This window comes from Macaca nemestrina, chromosome 17 (assembly GCF_043159975.1).
Source record: "Macaca nemestrina isolate mMacNem1 chromosome 17, mMacNem.hap1, whole genome shotgun sequence".
NCBI lineage: Eukaryota > Metazoa > Chordata > Mammalia > Primates > Cercopithecidae > Macaca > Macaca nemestrina.
Genome location: NC_092141.1, coordinates 60486841 through 60503114, shown reverse-complemented (window position 1 = coordinate 60503114; position 16274 = coordinate 60486841). Strand labels below are relative to the sequence as shown.

The window sequence follows — 16274 nt, the reverse complement described above, 5'->3', positions numbered from 1 at the left end:
ATTTTTAGAACCACAACAGACTGTATTGTAATTTTTGCTTCAACTATCAAAAATAATTTAGAAAACTCAAGAAGAGGCCAGGTGCAGTGGCTCATGCTTGTAATCCCAGCATTTTGGAAGGCCGGGGTAGGTGGATCACAAGATCAGGAGATCGAGACCATCCTGGCCAACATGGTGAAACACTGTCTCTACTAAAATACAAAAACAGCTGGGCATGGTGGTGCATGCCTCTGGTTCCAGCTACTTGGGAGGCTGAGGCAGGAGAATCGCTTGAACCTGGGATGCAGAGTTGCAGTGAGCCGAGATCACACCCATTGCACTCCAGTCTGGCTAGAGAGCAAGACTATGTCTCAAAAAAAAAGAAAAGAAAAGAAAGAAAGAAAACTCAAGAAGAAAAGGAGGCCAGATGAGGTGGCTCACGCCTGTAATCCCAGTACTTTGGGAGGCCAAGGCAGGCAGATCACTTGAGATCAGTTGAAGACTAGCCTGGCCAACATGGCAAAACCCCGTCTCTACTAAAAATACAAATAAAATTAGCCAGGCATGGTGGTGGGCGCCTATAGTCCCAGCTACTGGGGAGGCTGGGGCACGAGGATCACTTGAACCCGGGAGGCAGAGGTTGCAGTGAGCCGAGATAGTGCCACTGCAGTCCAGCCTGGTGATAGAACAAGACTCAGTCTCAAAAAAAAAAAGAAGAAGGAGAAGGAGAAGGAGAAGGAGAAGAAAAGAAGAAGAAGGAGAAGGAGAAGGAGAAGAGGCTGAGCTTGGTATTACGCCTGTAATACCAGCACTTGGGGAGGACGATGTGAGCCGATCACTTGAGGTCAGAAGCTTGAAACCAGCCTGGCTAACATGGCAAAAACCTGTCTCTACTAAAAATACAAAAATTAGCCAGGTGTGATGGTGGGCACCTGTAATCCCAGCTACTCAGGAGGCTGGGGCATGAGAATAGCTTGAACCTGGGAGACGGAGGTTGCAGTGAGCCTAGATTGTGCCACTGCCCTCTAGTCTGGGTGGCAGAGTGAGACCCTATATTGAGGAGGAGGAGGAGGAGGAGGAGGAAGGGGAAGGGAAGGGAAGGGACGGAGAAGAAGAAAAAATGTGTTTTTGAACAATGAGAATACGTGGACAGGGCGGGGCAATCACACAGCAGGGCCAGTTGGAGAGTGGGGAGCTGGGGGAGGGATAGCATTAGGAGAAATACTTAATGTAGATGACAGGTTGATGGGTGCAGCAAACCACCATGGCATGTGTATAGCTATGTAACAAACCTGCACTTTCTGCACCTGTACCCCAGAACTTAGAGTATAATTAAAAAAAAAGAAGAAGAAGAAAAGTGTTTTATATTTACCCATGTCTTTGCTCACTATGTTCTTTCTCCCTTCCTGATGTTTGTTTTCTTTCTTTTTAGAGAAATTTATCGAGCATTCTTTTAGGGTATGTCTGCTTGTGACAAATTCTCTTAGTTTTTCTTCATCTGGGAATATCTTGCTTTACTCTTTATTTCTGAAATATAGTTTCACAGGCAATAGAATTCTGGGTTGACTATTTGTTTTCTTTCAGCACTTGAAAATATTGTGCTATTTCCTTCTGACCCCCGTGGTTTCTTTTTAAACATTTGCTGTTGTTTGAATTATTTTTCTCTACAGGTAAAGTATCATTTCTGTCTTGCTGCTTTCAAGAGTTTTCTTTGCCTTTAATTTTTACTTTTTATTTTTATTTTTATTTATTTATTTATTTATTTATTTATTTTTTGAGACGGAGTCTCACTCTGTCACCCAGGCTGGAGTGCAGTGGCCGGATCCCAGCTCACTGCAAGCTCCACCTCCCGGGTTTACGCCATTCTCCTGCCTCAGCCTCCCGAGTAGCTGGGACTACAGGCGCCCGCCACCTCACCCGGCTAGTTTTTTGTATGTTTTTTAGTAGAGACGGGGTTTCACCATGTTAGCCAGGATGGTCTCGATCTCCTGACCTTGTGATCCGCCTGTCTCGGCCTCCCAAAGTGCTGGGATTACAGACTTGAGCCACCACGCCCGGCCTATTTTTATTTTCTTAATTCTGTAGAAACAGGGTCTCACTGTTACCCAGACTGGTCTTGAACTCCTGGGCTCAAGTGATCCTCTTGCCTCGGCCTACCAAATTACTGGGATTACAGACATAAGCCATCATGCCCGGCCTGCCTCTAATATTTAGAAGTTTGACTTTAATATATCTTGGTATGTATTTCTTGAGTTTATCCTGTTTTGATGTGTTATCCTTTTCACTCAGCTTCTTGAATCTGTAGGCTAATGTGGCTCTTTTTTGCCAAATATGGGTTTTTTTTGTTTGTTTTTTCCTTTTTGAGATGGAGTCTCGCTCTGCCACCCAGACTGCAGTGCGATGGCGCAATCTCGGCTCACTGCAACCTCTGCCTCCTGGATTCAAGTGATTCTCCTGCCTCAGCCTCCTGAGCAGCTGGGACTACAGGCACCTGCCACCATGCCTGGCTAATTTTTGCATTTTTATTAGAGATGGGGTTTCTCCATGTTGGCTAGGCTGGTCTCAAACTCCTGACCTCAAATGATCCACCCACCTCACCCTCCCAAAGTGCTGGGATTACAGGCGTGGGCCACTGCGCCAGGCCAGCCATTACTTCTTGAGTACTTTTTTTAGTTGTACCCTCTTTCTCATTTCTTCCAGGATTCTGATTACATGAATTTTAGATCTTTTCATCTAGTTCCACAGGTCCGTGTGGCTTTTTTCATTTTCTTCAAACTGTTTTCTCTCTGTTTTTCAGATGGAGTGATTTTTAATTATTCTATTTTCAGGTTCACTTGTTCTTTCCTCTGTCCCCTCCATTCTACTGTTTAGTCCATTTACTGAGGTTTTTTTTACTTTGGTTATTATGTTTTTCAGGTTTAAACATTCCATTTAGCTCTTCTTTATATTTTCTGTTTCTTTACTAATACTTTCTACTTTTTTGCTTTGTTTCAAGTGTGTTCTTAATTACTTGTTGAAGCATTTCTATGATGGCTGCTTTAAAGCCTTTGTCAGATAATGTTAACATCTGTCATCTTTGTATTGGCATCTGTTGATTGTCTTTTTTAAAATCAGTTTGAGATTTTTCTGATTCTTGGTATCATGCGTGATTTTCAATTGATACCTCGATATCTCATATTATTTTATAGGCTCTGGATCTTATTTAAGTCTTCAGTCTTAGCTGGTTTTCTCTGCTCCTACACAGGACGGGTGGGGGACTGTTACTTCTTTATTGCCAGGTAGAGGTAGAAGTCCAGCTTCTCCACTTGGCCTCCATTCACACTTGAAGGAGTGGATATTTCTCACTACTGCTGGTCAGGGGTGGGAGTTCTGCCTCCCCACATGGTTTCTGCTGATATCATGGTGGGGATAGCCTTGTTACTACTACATAATGGTGAAAGTCCTGCCTCTTTACTAGGTCTCTACTCTAGTGGAAAGGGAGAAGGACATCTCATTGCTTCCAGGTGAAGAGTAGGTTTCCCATGTAGTTTCCACTGACATTGGTTTACATTGGGGAGGTGGGGGTGGGACCCAGGGATGTGGATACAGGCCTACAAGGATAAAAGTCCCTGATCTCTACATGGCCTCCTCTGACACCACCCAGTAGAGGTGCTGGGGGGCCTTGTTACAGCTTTGCCTTCAAAAGCATGAAAGTCTCAGCTTCTCCCTCAACCTTTGCTGGTGTGGGTGGGACCACAGTTTTTTCTGTAGTGTTTGATTGGAGCAGAACAGTTATTGTCTTCAAAGTTTTTTGTCTTGCTGGGCTGTCCTTTTCCTAGTCTTTTGGCTAGTGAGAGCAGGCTTTTATTCAGGCTCCTCCTTCTCCTTCTTCTTCTCCTCCTGTCTGAACCCATTGGCATCTCTGGGTTGCTGCTCCAAGCCTTGGATATATGACACCATAAGAAAATCGAGGGAATGCACCACCATGTTTTCCTCAGCCCAGGTCCACAGCCTGTCTGCCGTCTTCGTATCTTTCCTAGTGTTCTAATGTCTGTTTTATAGACAATGTCCAGAGTTCTTAGCTGTATTTAGGAGGAGGAATAGGGAGAAGTACAGCTCCTCTGTTTTCCTGGAGTGGAATTCTCTGCCTCTCTGATTTTAAACAAGCCAAACTCACAAGAGGGCAAGCAGAAAGCAATTTTATTCTTTCTCACAACTATCTCTTTCAAATTGGCCTGTGGCCTCATTCTTCTAGATGAAATTTTAGGCAGATTCATAGCCTTTTCAATCCCTTTCAGTTATAAATATGTGCATGCATGTTTGTTTGTATTAACATCAATCTTCTGAACTCTTGTCTAATCTAATCTTTTGCCCTCCCAAACTTGGACCTATCTCAGGGCCTATCTATATCTGTGGTAGAAAGAGGGGGTCTTGGGAGTCTTGGTTAACTTCTTTACTATTTCCCCTCCTTACTCTTTTCTCCTCCCCTGTCTCCCTCTTTCTTTTCTATTTATTTTTAGAGCTAGAGACTCGCTATATTGCCCAGGCTAGACTCAAATCCTAGGCTCAAGTGATCCTCTTGCCTCAGCTTCGTAAGTAGCTGGGACTACAGCACTCAGCTCCCCTTTATTTTCTGTGTTACATCTGGCTCCACTAGTGTTGAAGTGAGAGAGATCAAGGAGAAATACGGGGCAGGAAAAGATCCTGTGTCTGTTATAGTTTTAATCAGGTGTTGGAGCTCTCCAGATGTAGCCAAAGGCTAACTCTTTTCCATGGGGCCCATTTGTGGATTTTTCAGTTCTTCCCATTTCTGGTTATTATTTGGAATCAGAATACCAATAATTAAAAAGAAATAGCATTTCAAGCAAGGGAATATCTGTTCTGGTCTGGAAAAAAATCTATTTCACACACATTTTCGGTTTTAGAAAGAATATTTTTGTTTAGAAGGAATATTTAAAAGTTTATATTTAGAATGCTGTCAAAAGTTCCAAATTATTTGTTAAATATTTAGATGATTTTATAGAAAAGGAGCATTTCAAATAAAACTCAAGCATAAAATAAAGAATACCACTTAGTCAATAATACCAATTAAAGCATTAAAAAAAGAATACCAGTTAAGCAACCAACTCACCTGTTGGGCTGTGAACTGCCCATGCCCATTTCTGCCTATATTTTTTGCTCACATCATTCACTGGCTGAAATGCCTTCCCCTTCCTCTAGCCAAATCCTGCTTTTCCTTCGAGTCCCAAGTAGAACCTCTTCATGAAAGCCTCCCATAACTACCCCAACTCACTTCTCTTTTTCCTCTCACATTTAGCTATTGACTCCTGCCTCACGAAGGCTGGTGCTGTCTCTACAGTGAATATTGTGCACCTCAGGGTAGAATGGAGAGCGCAAGGCTTCAAATCAGGCAGTCCAGGTTCAGACCCCAATTCCAGTGCTAAAGAGCTGCGTGACTTTAGGCCGATTGCGTGTGACTTCCCTGAGCCCCAGTCTCTTTGCCTGCAAAATGAGAAAACTGATAACAATGTTATCAGTTGTTCTGAGGATTCTGAGAGGAATTAGTAGGAGAGGGAACTGAGAAGCTGCAGGCATCTACAAAGCTATTCAACTGGCATTTAGGAAGATGTTGCCCGTCAGAGTCAGACCTTCTCAGCATCTTCCGGCTGGGCCCAAACTTCCCAAGACCATTTGGACAAGGTCATCTCTATCCCACCCTGGCCTCCTCCCGGAGGAGGAGAAGAATCATGCTGTTACAGAAAAACTGACGATTTGGGCAAGAGAGCTAATGGTTATGTTCTGCATCGGGTCAGAGATGGGCTGGGAAAACCACTCTAAAGCCAAGATAAGCAGTGTCCTGGAAAAAGAAGGCTGCATGGAGCCCAGAGTGGCCTGGATCCTGCCTCATTTCCTGGACCAGCTCCTTAGGTGGTTACTGGATGGCCAATAAAGCAGAGCTTATTAAAGTCAACGAACTCAGGCTTCATCGCTGCCCTGGTATCCAAGCACCAGTCTGCCTGGGATTTCATTTGCCTGATGGACAAAGGAGAGGATGTTCCATATATCCATCAGGATATATGTTCCATATCCTGAGTGGTGGGAGTGCGGAGAGAAGGGGAAGAATGCTCTCTAGAGATTTCTCTTTGTCCTCTGAGGTAAATAGAGGTCATGTCTTCCCTAACCACACTCAGTGATCTGAATCTCTTGGACTGTGGATTTTTCCTTTACCTGCTGTGAAGTCTTGAAAAGTATGAATTAGCTAGATAATGATCCTCTAAAGATGTACAAGAGTTAAAGATGTGTTTAAGTTCTTCAAGCAATCCAATATGACTACAGGTTTCCAAAAATTTGAAGGAAACTGAAAGTCACAGTTCCCAAACCAGATACTTTCCGGTGTCCAGATGTTCAGTGGCATGCAAACCAAATGTCTGGATTATGAGCTCGTTTTTTCATTTCTTTTTTTTTTTTTCCAGCTTACATGCAGATGTTGGGTCCAACTGGTCAGAGGACTGGGGCAGAGATAGAAATAAAATCTAGGGTGTTCATCTAGAGTCTCCTGCTTCTCTAATCCTGCTCCCTCTTCACGCTGCTCCCCACATCCTCCCCAACTCAGCTTCATGCTACATCTTGGCAAATATAGCTCATATCCAGACACAGTGCTGCCCTTGACAGCTGGGTCCACAAAGGCAGGTCGGGTATATCTTTAAAGAAAAGTTATCTTAACCATTCAGAAGCCTTCCTTCCTCAGAGGAGAGCACCTCCCCAGCAGACCTCCGAGGAGAGCAAGGGCAGGACGGGAAGGATAGAAGGAAGTTTCAAGACTGCAGGAAACAAGAGCTTGGAGGTCAAGGGAGAGATCAGAGAAAACATGAATCTGATCAGCATCCTCGTGGTCTAGAGTGGAGACGATCTGCAGAGTTAGCCTCAGTAAGGACACAGGTAGTCAGAGAAGAACCAAAGCCTCTAAAGATGAAGCTGAGAAGTATATGGTCGTAGAAGACTAGTGTCTGTTATTCCTAAAAGCTCAAGGAGGTATAAACCACGTAAGATTTAAATGGAGGAACACACGATCTTACCTGCTTTCAAAGGATTTTGGGGTCCCCATTCTCCCATTAGCAGTCAGGCAACTCTCTCTGTCGTCTCCAAAGGGAGGAGTGGAAAGGCTTCAAAAGCCCTAGGAAATAAATGTCCCCTTCACCCAAAATCCAGTGTGTAGCCTGAGGATAGGACTTTCACTGAGAGAAATATGTAGAAGGGGATAGAAGCCGGGCACCCAGGTGGTGGGTGACAGAAGAGAACTTCCTAGCTGGTTTTAGTTAGGGAGGGCATCCTGGGCAAAAGTCAGAATGCAACTTTTCTTTTTTTTTAACTCCTTTTAACAAGATGCTGTTGAATTCCTCTTTTGCAGATGTTCTGCCAATTGAATGGAAACTGTCCATAGTGGGGAGCAGAGAGCCTCATCCTGTCTGAACTGGACATCCATCCTTAAGGCCAGAGTTCTCCCACCACCAACTTTAACTCCTGCCCTAGCCCTCTCTCTTCCTTTTCAAAACCCTCTCCACCCAGGAAGGGAGATTCTGGAGCCAAGACTGTACCAGCCACACCTCCCCAGAGTTGTTAAGCAAGGAACCCGAAGCCAGGGGTGGTCCTCTGGCAATCACCCCCATTACCAATAGCAGGACAGATGTGTTTCTGATGGACTACACTATCCCCGGAGGTCACATGATTCAGGCTGCCAAAGGTACCTGCCCTTGGGAAATCAACTCCTGAAGGTAAATTGGGATTGGGTCCTGAGAAGATCCATGGAAGCCAGGAGGACCCTGCCTCTCTCTGTTGCTTCATGCTGTAGAGGCGGTACTGGGGAGGGCTGCCCACATCCGGTGGGGCAGCTGGGACCATACGTTTGATGACACTCTGCTCCCTCAATGTGGAGCCTCATCCTCATCTCACAGTCCAGCAGGCCTCTGGCGGGATGGGCTTCTCTCACCCAGTGTGTGAGTTTTTTTGGAAGTGGCCTGATTTTGGAGTTTCCCTCCAAGCCTTTCCCAGGCACATGCTTTCTCTCCCATTCTCTCTTCTTTTATCGATCTTCTTAAGTCTGATTTTCTCCTTTTTCCCTCTGTTGTCTCCATCTTTTTTCCAGTCTCTCACTTCTCTTTCTTTCTCCTCATATTTCACTCTGTTCTCTCACCCCTCCCTTTCCCTTCTGTTTCTCTCCCTCCCTCTCTTCCCACCCCCTGCCTGGCCTTCAATATATCAAGCAAAGTTTTATCACCTTATGCAGGGGCAGCCCTGCCACTGCCATAGAGTTGATAGGTTAATGACATTTTGTGGATATTGCTATGTCACAAGTGCAGGGACAGCATCAAAAACAGCCCTGATGTCTAAACCACTTCAGCTATCTTTTTTATTTTTTAAATAAATATGTTCACATGATTTGAAGAAACTATAAAAATGTATAAAGTAAAAAAATCTTTCTCTCACACTGTCTCCACCTCTCCTGGTCTCTCCATTGTGCTTTGAAAGGGGAAACCATTGTGATTAGTTTATTCTATGTCCTTCCAGAGTGTCTTTATGCAAATGAAAATTATTGTGATAATATATTCCTATTTTTCCCCTTACTACACAAAAGGTAGACTACCATAATTCCATTCTGCACTTTCTTTTATCACTTGATAATAAAAACATGATTTTATTAACGGGTGTTTGTGGAGTGATTACCATGTGCTATGTGCCTGCTGGGCACTGTGGAACATACACGGGTAAACAAGACACAATCACTATCCCCATATTCAAGGATCTGAAGACAGTCTGGTGACAAATGACCAACAGGCTCATCCACATTCAGCCATGCTATAGAGGGCTGAATATTTTTAAATAAGTAAAGTCAGCCAGGCATGGTGGCTCATCCCTGTAATCCCAGCACATTGGGAGGCCAAGGCAGGAGGATCGCTTGTGTCCAGCAGTTCAAGAACAGCCTGGGCAACATAGTGAGACCCTGTCTGCACAAAAAATAAAAAATTAGCTGGGCATGTTGTGGTGGTGTGTGCCTGTAGTTTCAGCTACATAGGAGGCTGAGGTAGGAGGTTTGCTTGAGCCCAGGATGTTGAGGCTGCAGTGAGTCATGGTTTGTGCCACTGCATTCCAGCCTGGGGTGACAGAGCGAGACCCTGTCTCAAAAAACTAATAAATAAAATAAGTAAAATCAAGGAACAATGAGAGCACAGAAGAGGAAGGAGATTAAATCCAACCTTGAGGACTCATGATGGGGATGGTGTCTGAGCTGAACTTCGCAGAATGGATGGGATTCTGCACACACAGAGCTGGGGAAGTGGAGGGTTTCATGTGGTCAGAGACAAGGTGAGAAAGTTCTGGCACATGGCATATACAAGGAAGTGAAAGGCAGAAGCCCAGGGGGTTGGAGGAGGATACAGCTGGAGGGATAGTGTGTGCAGTGGGAAACAGAGAACCAGGATCATCCACCTGGATTTAAGTCCTGGGTCTAATCCTACTAGCTAGTCAGTTCTTCATCTGTGGAATGGGATAAAAATTATCTCCTGCATTATTAGAGGATTAAATGAGGCAACATCATGAAGACCTCACAATGAAGGACTGCACAGTGTGAGGTATTAAGCCTGAAAAGACAGATAGGAATTTGATCTTATATGGCCCTGGGGGCCATGAATCAGAGCTCAGGCCTTATACTGAAGGTTTTGGAGAAGGGAACAGTGAAGTGTTTGGGATAAAGAAATGACATATAGGACCAAGGAGAGAAGGTGCGGGTGGTAGGACAGGCATTTCATGAAATGCTATAAATCTTATCTCTTGGTTACCAATGAAAGACAACTACACATCAGATAAACTTTTACTTTATTATAAAAATGATTGATAGTTTCACTTAGGGATGCAATTTCAGTGCGTAGTAACTCTGTAACTGTATGGTGGCATCCTTGGAATATATGATTTATTCACTCTTCATTTATTTATTCATTCAACCAACATTTGTCCAGCACCTACGAACAGTTTGGCACTTGTGCCATACCTTCTATCCTGAAGTCAGTTTACCAGACAACATACCACGAAGGCTGACTAAAGAGGGTCTGCTGAGTTTCATAACTCTCAATCGTACCCCAGTGCCTCTTTGGAACATCATGGCAGAGAAAGCAAGATCACATATTTCTCTGACTTCTAGCTCCCTGCGTTTAGAAGAAGTCAACCACGGCAGGGCTGAGGACAACAGAAGAGTCAGGTCCAGAGGATAAAGTCATTGATGTCAACAGTGTGGATCAAGACTGGCCAAGACTGGGTGCAATAGTACACACCTGTAGTTCCAACTACTCAAGAGGCTGAGGCAGGAGGATTGCTTGAGTGCAGGAGTTCAAGTCTAGCCTGGGCAACATAGTGAGACCCCCATCGAAAGAGAGAAAGAAAGGAAGAAAGAGAGAGGAGAGGGGAAGGGAGGGGAGGGGAGGGGAGGGGAGGGAAGAGAGGAGAAGAGAAGAGAAGAGAAGAGAAGAGAAGAGAAGAGAAGAGAAGAGAAGAGAAGAGAAGAGAAGAGAAGAGAAAAAAGATTAGCCAAACCAAGAGAAGTCCAGGGCAGAACATTTTATTTCAGGTAACTGGGAATTGATGATGTATCATTACTAGGCTCTGTTCTCCCATTGGGGATTCAAGCCAAGTAGAGGAAATGCTTCATTCCCACTTGCCTTTCTGACCAGATTCTCCTGCAGTGATGCAGTTTTCTGCTTTTAGGGAGCTGAGGATATAGATTGAGGTATGGTAGAAACTACAGAGTGAGCCTTATCTGGCTCATTTTTTTTATTATTGAGACGGAGTTTCACTCTTGTTGCCTAGGCTGGAGTGCAATGGCGCAATCTCACTCACTGAAACCTCTGCCTCCCGGGTTCAAGCAATTCTTCTGCCTCAGTCTCCTAAGTAGCTGGAATTACAGGCATGCACCACCACCTCTGGCTAATTTTGTATTTTTAGTAGAGACGAGGTTTCTCCTTGTTGGTCAGGCTGGTCTTGAACTCCTGACCTCAAGTGGTCCGCCCACCTTGGCCTCCTAAAGTGCTGGGATTACAGGCGTGAGCCACCGCGCCTAGCCCATCTGCCTCTTTAATGAGCTGAGGTGGCAGAGATGGCACCCTCAGCCCAGCCACTGGAAAAACCGTTGCCAAGTTGGAGGAAGACCCCTCAGCCCAGAGTCACACTTATACCTAACAGCTGTGCCAAATATGATTCTGGGCCATGGAAACATTCAGAGTAAAAATAGTATATGGGGCATATTGAGATGCTTCCAGGGAAACCTTCTGGGGGACAAATAAAATGTTTTTATTGAGAAAGGGCTTGCATCTATCATCTAAATCATCTCTAAAATGAAACAACAGTCTCCGGTTACTCACACCTGGGTTGAAGGAGCCGCTCCTCTGGGGAATCCCTTGTGGCTTTACACATGAATGGGGAATCCTTTGTTTTTGAGCCATGGCTTACCGTTCAGAGAAAGGGCATTAGGAAGGGAGACAGTTGATTCTTAGGTCCAAAGCCCAGAAAGTAGTTCCGCCTCTAAGGCCGAGTGAGCCCCACCTTTGGCCAAGCTGGGAATGAAGCAACACTGGTTTTATTTTTTTGTTTTTATTTTTACCTTTGTTTTTTTTTTTTTGAAACAGCATCTCACTTTGTCACCCAGACTGGAGTGCAGTGGTGCAATTTAGGCTCACTGCAACCTCTGCCTCCCAGGTTCAAGTGATTCTCCTGCCTCAGCCTTCTGAGTAACTGGGATTACAGGTGTGTGCCACCAAGCCTAGCTAATTTTTGTATTTTCAATACAGACAGGGTTCCACCATGTTGGCCACACTGATGGCCAACTCCTGACCTCAAATGATCCACCCGCCTCTGCCTCCCGTTGGGATTACAGGCATGAGCCATTGTGCCCAGCCCAATGCTGGTTTTGTCACCTGTACACATACTCCACAAGGGCCCCTGACAACCAGGTTTTCAGCTCTCCCAAGCCTCAGACCACGTGGCACCAAACATCTAGATGAAAAATTCAATTAGACACACAGGCACTAGTTTTCTACATGTTACTGAGGTATTAAAACAACTGGAAATTTAGATGAGTTTGTGTTGCTTATCCAAATATTTTATAAAGGGGAGAAGAGGCAGAAGAAAATAATCAGGTAGACTGCCAGGGTAAGGAGGGACAAGAAGAGGGACACAGCATGTGCTCCCCAAATTCCCAGAGGGACAAAACTTTTTAGGGCAGTTTTATTTAACTGCTATAAATTGTCAAAGAACATTAAATCATCCACATTCATTGTGAAACATCTGACATTCCATGGCAACCATGTCAAATGCATGCAGATCATTAAGATAGAAACCAAAACTCATAAAATCATAGATATTTTGCTCTGATACAGCTGTAAATTATCCTTCAACTTCACCCCTTAGGGGGATCTCTGCCATTGTCATGTCTAAGTAACCAGTTTCCTCAATTCCCATGCTTCCATGCCAAGCATTTTCAATGGGATGTCTACCAACGTGCTAAAAATGCACTTTGTTCAATTGTGTGGCCAATTATTGACCTGGCCATTCATATCATTTGCTTAGATTTCCCTTTTACTGTGCCTAAGCACACCCAGGCCTGTGTGACACGGAAAGTTCACTAACAGTTTGAATAATTCAGCCAGGAAGGTTCCCTGGAAGACCACACTGGTAGAGAAGCTCTATGGAGGCAGAAAACCTGGCTCAATCCTGATAGAGCTCCAGGAACAGTCTCCCCCACGATTCCTCTCCCTCCCATCCAAATTTCTCAGAGCTGCTCTCAAAGCTGCACAGAAAAGATTTGGAGACAAAAGCCAATGAGGGGGCCAGGTGCAGTGGCTCATGCCTGTAATCCTAGCACTTTAGAAGGCTGAGGCTGGTGGATCACTTGAACCCAGGAGTTCAAGACCAGCCTGGGCAACATAGGGAAACCCTACAAAAAATACAAAAAATTAGCTAAGCATGGTGGTAGTCCCAGCTGTAGTCCCAGCTACTCCAAAGGGGGAGGGGGAGGATCGCTTGAGACTGGGAGTTCAAGGTTGCTGTTGAGTGATGATTGTGCCACTGTATGCCAGCCAGGGCGACTGAGCAATATCCCATCTCAAATAAAATAAAATTAAATTAAAATTAAAGCCTGCCAGGCGCAGCGGCTCACACCCATAATCCTAGCACTTCAGGAGGCCAACACGGGTGGATCACCTGAGGTCAGGAGTTCGAGACCAGCCTGGCCAACGTGGTGAAACCCTGTCTCTACTAAAAATACAAAAGTTAGCCAAGTGTGGTGGTGGGCATCTGTAATCCCAGCTACTCAGGAGGTTGAGGCAGGAGAATCGCTTGAACCCCGGAGGCAGAGGTTGTGGTGAGCTGAGATCATGCCACTTCACTCATGCAAGACTCTGTCTCAAAAACAAACAAACAAAAAAAAAAACAGCAACAACAAAACAAAACAAAACAAAAAAGCACCAATGAGGGGAGGCTCCTCTCACCTGCAATAACAAGAAGGAACTGCCTCCAAAATACCCATTTACCCTTTCTGTAAAATGGACATTCTTTCCCTCTCCCTGTACCTCACCATACATGAGATAAAAGATGTGAAGTAGACAGGTACTTAGAAAATGAAAAAGTATCATACCTATATAAGAGGGCTTTTTCCCTGGACCACAGCAGGACTTGAATCCAACCCATTAGTTCAAAGTCCAGCACTCATTCTATTCTGCCACAGCTGCTGAGCAACGAGGCAGTTCTATCTTGGGTCAGGGCAGGGCCAGCCCACGGCAGCAGGTAAGAGCCGGTGAGTTGTATTAACCAGCTGAAACAGGGGAGTCTGACCTGTGAAATAAAGATGCTAATGCTGCCTGCACCCAGAGTGCAGAAATAGCACTGAGTTTCCTTCCTCTTGAATTTTAAAATGCCTCGTAATACTCTCCCCATGTCCTAGATTATGATATGGAGCTAGAAATTGGCATTCTATTCCAACACACTGTGGGGCCTTCGCTTTGGGGGTTGAAATGATGGTTTTTAATAAGCTGGCTCCAGGCACCTGTCACCAGTAATGGAAGTTCTGCCGGGGAAGATAAATTGCTTCTTGTTAAAAGACCATGGGGCAATAAATTTCCTGAGTCATAACTCAGATTCCAAATCAGGTCTCAGGAGAATCACTTCTACCTTCTGGCACGAACCCTTTGGCCCCTGGTCCCTGCTGACCCTGACCATTAACCTCAGTCACAGCTCTTCTTTGCCCAAGTCATTGTGCTTGCATCTAGGGGAGTCTGGTGAGATCCACAAGGGCATAACTTGTAGGTGTGACTGTGCCCCAGGACTGGGGTCAGTGGAGGGAGATCATAGGGAGGACCAGAGCCTTGAGTCTTGATGCTCTGCCGTGAGCAAATGCAAATCTCTGCTGTCCCAAGGATCCAGGCCATGAAGACTTCAAAACAAGCTCACGATAGAAATTTAAGCAGTTCTGTCAGACACTGGCATCTCTGCTGAGGCATCAGGGGTGTCTTTAAGCGCACGGTGGCTCACACCTGTAATCCCAGCATTTTGGGAGGCCAAGGTGAGCAGATCACCTGAAGCCAGGAGTTCGAGACCAGCCTGGCCAACGTGGTGAAACCCCGTCTCTACCAAAAATACAAAAATTATCTGGGCGTGGTGGCACATGCCTATAATCCCAGTTACGTGGGAAGCTGAGACGGTGGGATCACTGGATACCAGTAAGCTGAGGCTGCAGTCAGCCAAGATCACACCACTGCACTGCAGCCTGGGTGACACAGTGAGACCCTAACTAAAAAACAAACAAACAAGAAAAAAACACCCAAATCAAGAACTATAAGACCAGCTGGGCATGGTGGCTCACACCTGTAATCCCAGCACACTTTGGGAGGCCAAGGCAGGCGGATTATCTGAGGTCAGGAGTTCCAGACCAGTCTGGCCAACTTGGTAAAACCCTATCTCTACAAAAATACAAAAATTAGCCGGGCATGATGGCAGGTGCCTTTAGTTCCAGCTAGTTAGGAGGCCGAGGCGGGAGAATTCCTTGAACCCGCAAAGTGGAGGTGGCAGTGAGCCAAGATCGTGCCGTTGCACTCCAGCCTGGGTGACAGAGCGAGACTCCATCTCAAAAACAAACCAAAAAACCTACAAGACTGCTCCCTTTGACAGCAGCTTCCCCAACCAGAACCAGCCCAGGAACTGCTTGCAGGACTACCTGGACTTCCACCTCTGTGAGAAGGCAATGATTGCTAAAAGGGACAATGTCTGTGTGTGTAAATAGTACCAGCCTGTGTACAAGTCCCTCATTCCCATATCCTGAGTCTCAGCCTGGGACGAACACTGGGCAGAAGGCACATTTTCCTGGGAAGATCTGAACTGGCAGCACCCCACCTTTCCTCTGTCCTCCATCCTTCTCCCAGGGCAGTAAAAGGGGACCTGGATACATGATGATCCCCACCCTGGGACCCTGAATCATGACTTGACTAATAATAAAACTTATTGGAAAGTGAAAGAAAGAAAGAATGGAATGAAAAAAAGAGGCCAGGTGTGGTGGCTCACACCTGTAATCCCAGCACTTTGGGATGCCAAGGTGGGAGGATCACCTGAGGCCAGGAGTTCAAGACCAGCCTGGCCAACATGGGGAAACCCTGTCTCTACTAAAAATAGAAAAAATTAGCTGGGTGTGGTGACCCATCACTACCACTCGGGAGACTGAGGCAAGAGAATCGCTTGAACCTGCAGAGGTTGCAGTGAGCCAAGATTGCACCACTGCACTCTCTGGCCTGGGTGACACAATGAGACTCCGTCTTAAAAAAAAAAAAAGAGAGAGAGAGAGAGAGAGAAATCCAAGCAAATATAATCAATCATGTTCTTTAATCTGACCACTTGCTTGTGGGGATTGGAGACTGATATATGGATAATTAACTTTTAAAAATACCACAGAGTAAATTAAACATATATAGTGCCTACCCTATAACCCAGAAATTCTATAGGAAATGATTCAATTTGTTCACCAAAAGACTTGTTCAATATTGATAGTAGCTTTATTTGTAATAGACAAAAATACAGACAACTCAAATGTCCATCAACAAATGAATGGATAAACTAGTTGTGGTATAGCCATACAATAGAATAGCAGAGGGCAATTAAAAAGAATAAACTACCAATATACACAACAACATGGATTAATCTCTCAGACATTTTGTTGATTGGAAGAAACCAGACCCCAAAGAGTACACACTGTGTAATTCTACTTATACAAAGTTCAAGAACAGCCAAAA

At 45.0% G+C, this 16274-nt stretch overlaps 1 long non-coding RNA gene across 1 annotated transcript in view; it reads left to right on the top strand.

The window, feature by feature from the left end:
* LOC105472428 (uncharacterized) overlaps window positions 1–8648 on the top strand; it is a 55636-nt gene extending 46988 nt beyond the window's left edge. Inside the window, exon 7 of the long non-coding RNA XR_011615779.1 lies at window positions 7367–8648. This is a non-coding gene — a long non-coding RNA (uncharacterized lncRNA). The remainder of the gene's footprint in view (window positions 1–7366) is intronic.
* Window positions 8649–16274: the final 7626 nt, after the last annotated feature.